This window comes from Phyllostomus discolor, chromosome 3, assembly GCF_004126475.2.
Source record: "Phyllostomus discolor isolate MPI-MPIP mPhyDis1 chromosome 3, mPhyDis1.pri.v3, whole genome shotgun sequence".
Lineage (NCBI taxonomy): Eukaryota > Metazoa > Chordata > Mammalia > Chiroptera > Phyllostomidae > Phyllostomus > Phyllostomus discolor.
Genome location: NC_040905.2, coordinates 120,197,684 through 120,210,571, shown reverse-complemented (window position 1 = coordinate 120,210,571; position 12,888 = coordinate 120,197,684). Strand labels below are relative to the sequence as shown.

General features: G+C 39.8%; 1 long non-coding RNA gene across 1 annotated transcript; it reads left to right on the top strand.

Moving 5' to 3' along the window:
- The first annotated feature begins 201 nt into the window (after window positions 1–201).
- LOC118499334 lies at window positions 202–7,136 on the top strand. Its single transcript, XR_004901851.1, has 2 exons — window positions 202–262; window positions 7,074–7,136. It is a non-coding gene; the product is annotated as an uncharacterized LOC118499334 (long non-coding RNA).
- Window positions 7,137–12,888: the final 5,752 nt, after the last annotated feature.

The window sequence follows — 12,888 nt, the reverse complement described above, 5'->3', positions numbered from 1 at the left end:
CTGCCACATTCCTTCCTTATAGCCCTGAACCACTCAAAATCTGTTTCTTTGTCTAACTCTATCACCCTCATGCTTCCGTTTTAAAAGGACCCTTGTGATTACACTGGATGCATCTGGATCATTCAGGATAATCTTCCCCTTTCAAAATCCTGAGCTTAATCACATCAGCAGAGTTCCTTTTGCTGCATTAGGTAACATATTCACGGATTATAGGGGAAAGAGCATGGACATCTCTAGGGACCATTATTTGCTGAACACTCGGGTAAATGAGAAATTTCATTGTCACTGGATATAGTTGTACTTTTAAAATTATTTCATTGTGGTGTTAATGTAACTATTCAAAATTTAAAGTTATATTTATATTTGATAGAACTTTTCCTATGTATGCTTTTTAAAAAATCAAAGATTATTTTAATACAGGTTAAATTATCTCCTTCCCCTCTCCCGATGTGCCCCAACTCCTCCTTGAAAACAGCCATATTACTTATTTCTTGTGTATTATTCTGCTTTTTTTTGAAGAAGAAGAAAACTGGGGGTAGGGAAAAGGATGCAGCCCTGGGTGGGAATGTTGGGGTGGGAGGCTTCTGCCATGCCTCCTGCCTAGTTTAAGACCTCCTTCTGCTTCTCTTTGGGGATCTAAACCTTTTATAAATTCAGCCAATAGATATTTTTCTAACTATGTGTGTCAAGCGTCAGGTTAGACACTGGTGTGCAAACCGGGTTGTGCTCTCAGGTGGCCTCGGACCTGGAGGGAGAAAGCAGGCAGTAGCAATGTGGGGTGACTTAGCAGGCACAGTTCCAGCTGTGCAGAGCCTTGAGTCTCTGTGCAGCTGAAGGAAGGATGGGGAAGGAAAGGACAGCTTGCTGCCTGCCTTTCTGCTATGTATTTATTCCCAGGCTAGTCTTCTCAGGCAATCCTATGATCCACAAACAGGATTTCTCTGGGAAACAGAAGGGCAAGAAGCCATCAGCCTGGCTTATATAGGGGCCTCCCTGGGCTGTTCTCAAAGCAGCCCACAGGCACAAGGCAGGAAAATACAGATGACGCATAGCTCTCTGGCTTTCTCTGCCTCCCTCTGGGGGCCCTGGGGCCCAGCTTATTCATTTTAGTGCCTCACAGAGACTCAGGGCTACAATGGAGGGCTCCCTTCAGGTAATGAACACTGATTGTCAAGGGCAGTTACCCTTGGGCTGGTACCATGCACTAGAATTTTCTGAGACTGACTTTTATCTGGCTATAAATTTTGAATCTTTAAAAGTCCAAACTATCTTAGACACCCACACAAGCCATATGCCACGAAGGTCAGTAAATTTCAGACCAAAAAAAAAAAAAAAACTATGCAGAGGGGAGAAAAGGAAATACACAGAGACAGACTGAGCTGCTGACCCCTGAGAGACACACACCCCCAAGTAGCAGCAGAGGGGCCATCCCTGAGAGACAAAAATGCCGAGGGTTAGAGCCCAAAACACACCTGAAAGGACTGGGTAGTGTCAGAAAAAGATATAGATAAGAGGCAGAGACCCAGATACACAGAGGCTCAGTGACACTCCTGTCTTCAGGTGCTCTGAGAGACAGACAAGCTAAGAGACACATCTTTCCCAAGGACAGACTCTGATATCCTCTGGGTCCACTCCCACTGTTCTAAGTTCCAGTGAGCAGACTTGCCTCCTCCTCATACCAAGGAAGACCTTTCCAGAGTGGGGAGACCCCACCTGCCACACAACTGAGAGCTTTCCCACTTGCAGACCCCAGCAGGAAAACAGGTTAGCTGTGACACAGGACCTCAATACATGGACAGGAATGACCTGTGCACATAGGCTCAGAGACTGTGTGTTCACAGAACAAGTGCTCATGGGAAGGTTGTCCTTCTCCCAGACACTTAGCAAAGGAAAGTAGCTCTAGAATTATAACCATACAGGCATAAATTAGTAAAGCAAAACCCTCATTTTGTCAAACCTCTTTGTTTTATAGCCTAGCAAAGACTGGAACATCAAGGTAGCGCCCCTAATGTTGCATTCAGTACAGAGACAAAGCAGGGGGCAGGGAGGGTGACTAGGCATCTTTGGCCATGTGTTAGGGTTTCAGACAGTGGGATTTTGCCTCTCCATTGAAACAGTGTCTTATTCTGTTGTGGATGGGAAAGCTGGATCCCAGCTTTACCAAGAATTGTAAAGCAAACTAGGAACTGTAAATGGTACTCTCGAAGGTGATCATAGTATTTTCCTCTTTGCTGGAGCACAAAGGGGTTCCCCGTCTAACACTCCCACAAGAAGGGACAAATATAGCACAAGTCTTGTTCCTCACTGATGTTGAAAAGCTCTCACTTGGGAGTAGGATTTATTAAATATTGTAATCAGTTCAATGTCGCCTGTTGAAACATTTTCCTTAATGGGCTTGTTAAATTTAGATTATGTTGAAAAGAAAAAGGGAAAGAGAGAGTGAGAGAAAGACATTTCCCTGTCTCTGAACTCTTATGTTGCCACATCATGATTGGCTCTGTGTTAACAAAAAAGCTCCCAGCCGTGGTAATTACTCTGACTGTGGGAGGAAGACAATAACATTTCAAGATGATTCAAGAGGATATTTTGTTTTGTACACACTCTTTCTCAATCAAAATCCATCCTTACTTTGGAGAGAGTAATATAAACTCTCCCTTCTTCATTATTATCTCCTTCTCTTCCTTTATTTCTTGAATGATATTGCTAATTAATTTTAATTCTTTGAGCAACACATGATATTAATAGCTAATATTAAGCATTTTACTTGCATTAATGCTTTAAATTTTTTTAATGCCCCGTGAGGCAGGTATTAGCATCACAAGTTACAGATGAAGAGAATAAGGCTCAGAGAGGTTAAACAACATGCCCAAAGTCACACAGCTAGTAACAAGCAAAGCCAGGATTCAAATTCAGGTGTCTGACAATGAAGGTTATGCTCCTACCTAACTGCTATGCTCCATGGCACATATAAACATTCTTCCATAAAATTAAAGATTTTTTATATAAAGTTAACATCTCCTTTGGTCACAACCCAATCCCTGTCTTCTCTCCCCATACCCAAAGTTAGTGGTTCCCATTAGCTTAGTAAATACTCATCATGTGTAAAAAATAAATAGCATCTCTATGTATCTTAAATCAATTTTATCACTCTGTATCATTCTTGAAACAACTTTTCATCCAAATATATTCTATTTTGTAGCATTACACAATCTATCCTATTTAACTTAGCTGTTATCCTTCTTATGGCTATTCAGGCTGTTCCCAATTTTTCATTAAAGTAACTAGTGCTGCAGTGTGTATGGAAGTGTGTTTCTGGGGCAGGTAGAAATTATGGAATCACTTAGTTCATTGGGGGTTCTAACAGATATTGACAAGTTGTATCCTAACAGAAGTACCAGAAAGTCACTGTTTCTTCACAGCTCCACCATTCACAATTAAACTTTTTAAAAAGTGACAACCTAAGGATGAAGACGTGGACACTTTTCTCTACTTGGCTGCAACAGTAAGCCACCTTGATAATGTTGTCTTTGAGTCTGTCATCTTCTGTTCCACGTTTAGCAGGCTCAGGCCTACTTAAAAAAATAAGAAGGCTTTTCTTGGTTCTCAGGAAAGGTTTGCAAAAATAAGATATTAATCTTTTTCCCTCCACTTTGAGGCCTGCAAACCAGGAGAAAATGTGTAATTGTTATTTCTAGAATATGGTCACCCCCTCCACCTCTGATATAAAAACTATGTGCTCATTTAAAATCAAAACCTTCCCCTCTTTGGTTTATTCATTCATACTAATATCCAATCCTCAAGTCAATGGTTAATGAATGAAAGATTTCTATAGGCACACAATATGCTGGGTGCTAGAGATACAAAGATGAGCCACATAAATGCCGACCCTACTTTCACAGAGCTTCAGGTATCTGTGATGGCTCTGTTCATAGGATCAAATGTCTACTTTGATCTTCTGTACTTACATTAACTGTTGCCTACCTACACACCCCAAGAACTTCACCTTACATTCTAAGCCATTTGTTTGGGGCCCTGCTACTTTGAAAAGTGTCCAGTTCCCATTTCTGAGGGTTGGATACTACTTCCCACCACCACATCTACTGCAGACAAAAGAAGGAAGTCCTATCTTTTGCAACAGCATAGATGGAACTGCAGAGCATTATGCTAAGTGAAATAAGCCAGGCAGTGAAAGACAACTACCATATGGTCTCACCTATAAGTGGAACCAAATTAACAAAACAAACCAGCAAGCAAAATATAACCATAGACATTGAGATAAAGAACAAACTGATGGTAACCAGAGAGGGAAGATGGGAGGGAAGGGGAAGGGTTGTCAAGGAACATGTATAAAGAACATGTGGACAAGGACAACTGGGGGGAGGATTGAATGAGGGGGTGAGTGGGCAGGGCAGGGGAGAGTACTGAGAAGGGAATGGGGACAACTATAACTGAACAACAGTAAAATTTTTTTAAAGATTTGAAAAATATTTAAGATCCAGATTAATTGTTATTGCACCAGGTCTGTTTAAACAGTTCTGGATAGATGAGCCCTAAACCTTCAGATGAAATATCCATCCATTCTGTTAAGAGACAAATATCATATGATCTCACCTTTAACAAGAACCTAATCAACAAAATGAACAAGGAAGCAAAGTATAACCAAAGACATTGAAATTGAGAACACACTGACAGTGATCAGAATGGAGGGGGGGGAATAATGGGGTGAAAGGGTAAAGAATTTACAGGAACAATTATTAAGGACATATGGACAATAACAAGGGGGGTGGAAGCAGGGGAGGGAGGTGGGGAGGGCTGGGATGGTGGGGAGGGGTGATGGTAAAAGACAGAAAACTGTACTTGAACAACAATGAAAAAATAACAACAAATAAAAGAGAAACAATTCTTTTTATAAAACCTCTTTATTGAAAAAATCCTGCCATTGGGACAGCACAGATAAACCTGGAGGACATTAGCTAAGTGAAATAAGCCAGACACAGAAGAACAAATGTGATATGATCACTTATGTGATGAATTTAAACTACAACCAGTGGCTGGGTGGAGGGAGAATGGGGAGTACTAATGAAAGGGGATAAATTTCATGGGTTATATTTCTGTATGTCTTGAGAGCAAAATGACTGGTTGACTTTGTTCTGAACCATGTTTTCAAGGATGTTTGCATAATGATCAGCCTTGGAACACAGAATAGTCTCTTTCTCTGGAGTATGGAGTATGTTTTCTTTCATCAAGCATGCTTGCTGCTTATTATACAACACTCAGATTCCCTAATCCTGGAGTTCCTTTCCTGTCACCCCACTGCATGTGCAGATGTCATCTTGCTCTCTCTACTCTACATCATCCTGTGGGAACTGGGGCTCAGGGAATTATTACACATGCTGAGACTCTGGGTATAGCTCTCTCTGAGAGCAATACACTTTCCTTCATTTGTGGTTCAGGAGTCTTGTGTCTTCTACAAGCATCTATGAAACCATAGCAGGCCACCTTGTTAGCTTTCAAACAACGAAATACCTCAGATGTTTCAGTCACTGATCCATTCATTTATCCATTCCAATAACTATTTATCTGCTATGTGTCAGACTCCAGAAATACAGAGATGAGTCAGACAGCCAGGTACCTGCTCTCATGGAGCCTCAATCTAACAAAAAAGGCAGAGAAAATAGAATCAGTGACAGATTGTGGACTGTGCTAGAATACAGAAGATGCAATGTGGACACTAACAGGTGGACTAGGTGCGTACAGAAGGCCTGTCTGTAGAGGTGACTACAAAAGTGAGAACTGAGAAATGAGAGGGTGCCAATAATTCAAGTGGGGAAATCCAGTACAAAGGCCCTGAGGTGGCACAGAGCCCAACTGACAGGTGACTAGAGTGACTATAGTGGAGTAAAGCAAGTGAGAGAATGGCATGATATAAAGGTGGAAAAGTAGCAAAAAATACATGTCCTAGAGGTCACAGTGTGGCCACTGTATTTTATTCAAAGTGAAAATAAAAATCATACAAGTGTTGGAGTAGCAGGGAGTGGGGGATAGGCAGGATCTGACTTACACCTTATAACAATCCCTCTGGCAGCCAGGAGAAGAAAGAGGCAGGAATGCTTCCCCCAGGACACTAAATCTGACCCCACTTCCCTCCTGACCCCAGTCTTAATTTCCCCACCCTATCCTTGTGTTCTTGAGCATGTTTACAACTGGTCTTCACTCCCTCTGGCATCTCTGGTCTCTCTGCCCCATGTTGCCCAACAACCCATGGTGCCTGTTGCCTCAGTGCTCAGGGAACAGTGTGTTCAGCTTAAGGCTCAGGAACAGTGAAGAGTGAATCCAAAAACCAGAAATGTGGGCAACCATTCATAATGTGCTATTGTTCAGTTGGAAACAGAAGGGGATTTGCAACAGATGAAAAGAGGAGATATACCTTTTGTCAGAGAGGGATCACAGACCATCCATGAAAATAATACTAGCCAAGCACTAAAAGCAGCATCACAAACATGTTTGATGGAACAAGACAGACATTCTGAAAACGGAGAATGACAAAGTGAATGTCTACTAAGAAAAGAATGGTGGCATGTGCCTCTTATTATGGGATATTATGCAGCTAAATGATAACAAGTTGCAAAGTAATGTGTTTAGCAGGATCCATTTAGAACAAACTTTGATGTTTTTTAAAGTATGCATTTATGTGTACATGAATAGTCTCATGGAGACCAGTGTCGACAATTACCTTAATAAGCATTGTTAGGAAGGTGGTTCTCAGTGCTGGATGAAGATTAGAATCAACTAGGGAAATGTTCCCCCACTGCTACCTAATTTTATTCCAAAATGTACTTTTACAATAATAAACTATATTTCAAAATAAATTTATATTTTATGAAAAATGTTTACAAAGGAATCACAGATGATCTATATATCCATTATACAGCTTTTCATGTTGTTATTATATTGCATAACTATGGTACATTTGTCAAAATCAAGGAGCCAGAATTAGTACATTACTATTAACTAACTTCAGGCTTTATTCTTATTTCCTGTATTTTTCACTAATGTCCTTTTTCTGTTCCGAGATCCAACTCAGGGTACCATGTTGCTTTTAGTTATCATGAATCCTGAATCTCCTCTGGTCTAGGTCAGTTTCTCAGTCTTCCCTTATTTGTTCTGTGGTAAAGTAGTAATATTAAGTATTGTATTTATTTGTTATTATTAGTAAATATTACAGTAGTACTATATTTAAATATCTATAGTATACTGTGTATATAATCTTAATATTTATATAACACATATATAATTATTACATATATTTTCAAATATTAAACATAAGTTCATAAAAATATCTCTGACTCTAGTCCAATATCTCAGGATTCATTTGTTCTTTCCCTCCTTGTCTATTTGTAATTTCTTTTTTTTAAGATTTTATTTATTTTTAGAGAGGGAAGGGAGGGAGAAAGAGAGAGAGAGAGAAACATCAATGTGCAGTTGCTGGGGGCTGTGGCCTGCAACCCAGGCATGTGCCCTGACTGGGAATCGAACCCATGGTACTTTGGCTCATAGCCCGCACCCAATCCACTGAGCTATGCCAGCCAGGGCTATTTGTAATTTCTTTCACTAATAGTGAGATATCTGGAACACATATCTACAATCCACTTACTTATTTGTTCAACCCTAGTGTTGATATAAAGTACTACTTTGAGAATTGGTTACTTGTATTCCTATGAAAAGCAAATTTACAAAATAGAATTCAGTGTTTATGAGTTTTATTTATTTTTTGTCTTTGTTCTTATAGTTTCTGGTCAAAATACCATTTTCTAAAGTTACTGAGTCCAGTTTCTGTTTTTCAGAACTGTTCTGGAGAACTTTTGAAAAACCTTAACACCTATAGCCTAATCCAGACACCTTAAGTAACTTTGGGAGTGAATTCCTAGCATGACATTTTAAAAAGATCCCCAGATAGTTCTAATATATAGACAGAGTTGAGCACCATTGCTTCAGAAATTGGAAATAGAGGGAGAGAGTTTTTAGTGTTTCTTCATGTCTTTTAATTGCTTCACTTGTTAACAAGAACATAAACTCTTTTGCAATTTAAAACAAATTAATAAAACCACCTTTTAGAATAGGCTGAGAGCCCTGGCTGGTGTGGCTCAGTGGATTGAGCACCAGCCTGCAAACCAAAGGGTCACTGGTTTGATTCCCAGTCAGGGCACATGCCTGGGTTGTGGGCCAGGTTCCCAGTTGGGGGTGCATGACAGGCAACCACACATTCATATTTCTTTCCCTCTCTTCCTCCTTTCCTTCCCCTCTCTCTAAAAATAAATAATAAAATCTTTAAAAAAATAAAATAGGGTGAGAATAGCAGTCACAAAAACCATACTGTTCCTATTTCTTCCTATTCAGGGCTGTGTGACATCAAGAAAGTAACTTGAAAATTCTGAGGCTCTATTGCCTACCTGTAGATTCAGCATAATGGCATCTATCTCATCTTACAAGGAAGGTTATGCTACAGACCAACTGAGTCCATATCCGTATGGATATGAACATATTTTTGACAGTCTTAAAGAAATATTCAAATCAAAGGAATTGTTATTACTAAGTTATATCTACTGATGAGTTGTTTTGAGAACTAAAGGTAGCTTTGTTACCTGCACTGTGGCTATTAAGCAAACCAAGTGGCCTGACAGATATGACAAATTTGTCTCCCATTGCCTCATTAAGTGGTGAAAAATATACAAAGGAGATAGATTTTTCTGCTAACATACCAGTTCTTATGTATCATGTTTTAGGTTTTAGGTCAGTTTCCCTACTTTTGTGGAGTATACCTGATTCACCTTCAAAATTTTAACTATTTCAGTGAAGCCTAATTTGAGTCCAAATGAAAGGACACTGAATGCAAACTGGCCTGTGCAAACTCCAAATTGCCTCATATTATAGAAAATTAACAGGTGATGTCTTCAGCTATAGATGGATCCAGGAGCTAAGCAATGTGGCCAGAGCTTGTCTCCATCTCCCAGTTTCATTACTTTGTTGGTTTTATAATCTCCCTCAGGAGCAAGATAAATACAGCAGCTCCTCTTCACATGCTATAGGGTCAGTCCTTAAATGGGAAAGAGCACTTGCTTATCTCTCAGCAGTAAGATTCTTGGTTTCTTTGTTTTGTTGTTTTTACTCTGTTTGGGTCACAAGCCTACTCACATGCCTATTTTTGAACTGATCGGTGGACCAGGGTGTGATATACATTGATTGACTTACATCCAGTCTATGTGCTGTGATTTGCTGATAAATTTCATGTGCCACTTTGATTGTGGCTGGTTAAACATTGCTTCTGTGTATGTCTGTGAGAGGGCTTTGGGATGAGATTAGCACTTTACTTAGTTCAATCACTTTCCTCAGGAAAGTAGATGGCCTTTCTCAATGCCAGTGGGCATCACATAAGCCATTGAGGCCTGAAGAGAACAAAAGGAGGAGGAAGGAGAAATTCAGCCCTTTTTGTCCTACCTCACTTCTTAAGCTGAGACATCTCATCTCATGTTATACCCTAGGACTGGGACTTACACCAATGCCCACCCCCAGCCCCAAGTTCTCAGGCTTTCAAACTTGAACTGGAATTATAACACCAGCTTTTCTGGATCTCCAACTTGTAGACAGCAGATTGTGGGACTTCATATTGTATAAGCCAACTCCTCATAATAAATATATCTATCTTCTGTTGCTTCTTTTCTCTGACAAACACATGTACCAATTCCTGAAGCTGGAGAGGAGAAAAATCCTCAAATGGTAACAAGGACTGCTGCTGGTAGATGGTGACTAGCTTCTGGAGAAGTAAACAACATAAGTCTACTTCACTGACCTCCTTCCTGTAATACAGTACCTAAAACCCCTCAGAGGGAAAACTCTCTTTTATAAATGAAGGAAACAGGTCCCAAAATCCTTGGGACAAAGCCACAACCATACTTAGTAACAGGGACCAAATACTAACCAAAGTTTACTTTTCAAGTTTTAGAATATGAAACCCAAGTTTCCAAGATTCAACCAGAGAGATAAAATTCATTCTGGACTCAAAGAAAAGTGAAAATATTTTCTTTATGCATTTCTGGGGGCCATTTTGTTTTGCACCTTGTATTTATCTTTATCTATTATTCTTAATTATTTTTATTGATTATGCTATTACAGTTTTTCCAATTTCCCCCCTTATCCCCCCTCCACCCTGCGTCCCCCAACCCTCCAGCATTCCCCCCCTTGCCTTAGTTCATGTCCATTGGTTGTACATATAACTTCTTTCAGTTCTGTTTCTTATACCATTTTTATCTCTCTCTGTCTATTTTATGCCTACCAATTACGCTTCTTCTTCCCTGTACCTTTTTCCCCCTATTCCTCCCCTCCCCTTCCCCACTGAAAACCTTCCATGTGATGTCCATTTCTCTGATTGTGTTCCTGTTCTGGTTGTTTGCTTAGCTTTTGTTTTATTGTTTTTCTTTTCTTTTAGATTCATTTGTTGATAGTTGTGAGTTTGTTGTCATTTTACTGTTCATATTTTTATCTTCTTTTTCTTAGATAAGTCCCTTTAACATTTCATATAATAATGGCTTGGTGATGATGAACTCCCTTAAATGTATCTTTATTTTTGTACCTTACTTGATAAAAAAATGACGTGTAGTGCTTGTTAAAAGTACAGTCTCAAATTACTCTCCTACTGGTTATAATTGAAGTGAATGTGTGGGGTATGGCTAAGGAAGCTACTTTTCTTATTATTAGGCAAGTTTGTAGAATGCTGTATATGACAGTGGTTTTCTCAACCCAGATTAAGTCAGAACCTCTCGAGTGGGACCTGGGCATCATCACTATTTTTCCAAGTTCCCAGGTGATTCCAAAGTATAGCCAAGTTTGAAAACCAATGCATTATATGGTATAGCAGTGGTTCTGAGAAAATTACCTACTAGCATTCTAGGTGATCCTTACACATACCAAAGTTTAAGAAACATTGTTAAAGAGTCTCACTACTAAGAATGTGGTCCCCAACTGGCAGCATCAACATCACCTGGGAGCTTTTTAGAAAGGCAGCATCTGGCCCCACCGCAGAGTTACGAAATCAGGATCTGCATTTTAACAATATTCCCCAATTATTAGTAAGTACATTAAAGTTTGTGAATCTCTGATATAGCCCCATTTTTATCTTATTGGTATAAGTCAATCAGAAAAGAGCCTATCAAATATTGATGTCCAAGCCCCACTCCAAAATACTCTGATGAACTGGGTGGAAACTTGGGTAGGACCTCTTGAATAGAAATTTTAGAAAATGTCCCCAGGCAATTCCAACATGTAGCCAGGGTTGAGAACTGCTATTACAAGAGGAAGAGTTTGCTATCAGATAGTTAAATATCAGCGGTGACATCTATTGGCTCTACAACTTTAGATGTGATTTCGCTCCATGGCTTTAGCTTCTGAATCTGTAAAATGGACATATATCTAAAGTACTATTTCTAGGAAGATGGTGTGAATGAAGCTCCTGCTGTGGCCCTTACCTTATGTCTCAATTTATGGAAAGGATTGTTCTGCGTGTTGGAGCAAAATATACATGTAGCCAAATGGAGATGCAGAAGGCAAGAGCTAGAAATTGTTTTTGTATTAAGTGAAATATAGCAAAGAGGACTGCACTGTCGACCCTGGGCCTTCTTGCTCCTCAATTTAATAAGCCTAGGTGTCTCAGGGAGCCTAGTTAGGTTGCTTCATTCCCTGGATTCTGCAGCTGCTTGAACACTGACTTCTCTTCAACAGGTAAATCAGATGGTACTTCATATAGCATGGAGCATGGTCTCCGGTTAAGAAAGAGAGGCTATTCCTCAATGGACACTTTCTGAGTCTTTCTCCTCATTAGGTGCACACAGCAATAAGGCCAACTCAGGCAGCCTAATAGTCAAGGAAAGCACTTAGCTTTCAAGCTGATTGTCAATAGGCATGTCTGATGCAGCTGCATCTTTTACCTAACCAGCTGCCAGGGGTCTCTCTCTCCACCCAGCTCCCTCAGGACATAAGCTGTTACAATTTAACAGCTTAAATAAGCTCTGATCTCTATAAGCAAAGGACTGAAGAAAAAATATATTTTTTAAAATTTTATTTTAATCATCGTTCAAGTACAGTTTTCTCCCCCCTACTCCCATTTCAGCCCACCCACCCAACCCTCCCCCCTACACCCCCATTACCCCCCACCCCTAGTTTTTGTCCATGTGTCCTCCAAATTTGTTCCTGTAAACCCTACCCATTCCCCCCTGAAATTCCCTCCTCTCTCCCCTCTGGTCACTGTCAGACTATCCCCTATTTCAGTGTCTTTGGTTATATTTTGCTATTTTTTTTTTGTTTTGTTTTGTTGTTTAGATTCCTGTTAAAGGTGATATCATGTGGTATTTGTCTTTCACTGCCTGGCTTGTTTCGCTTAGCATAATGCTTTGAAGAAAAAATATTAGTGGAAGTTAGTATATGCAGAGAACTTTTTTGGTGATGGTAAATGAGTTTGTACAATATCTGCCCTTCCCCTGAAATCAGACCAGAGCCTCCATGGGCAGTGCCAAAGCCCTATTCCCGAGAACAGGTGCGTTCAAATTCAAATGAAATTCTTAGGCCACTTAGCAGTCAGTTATTTTACTGGAGAATTCCCATTGGAGGACATCTGACAAAGCATGGCAGGAAACCTTGGTCATGCTTCAGCCATGGTTAAATATCACCATCCATCTTGTACAATAGATGCCCTGGCTCTGGCTATATTTGAGTTGGGCACAGAAGGGGAAAACTCAAATATTTTTGTATTACTAAAAATGCTTTCAGGTGCAATTTAGCAAAAACCTAAACAAACTGGATTAAATATAGTTAGAGTATATGGGTTCATACGTATATATA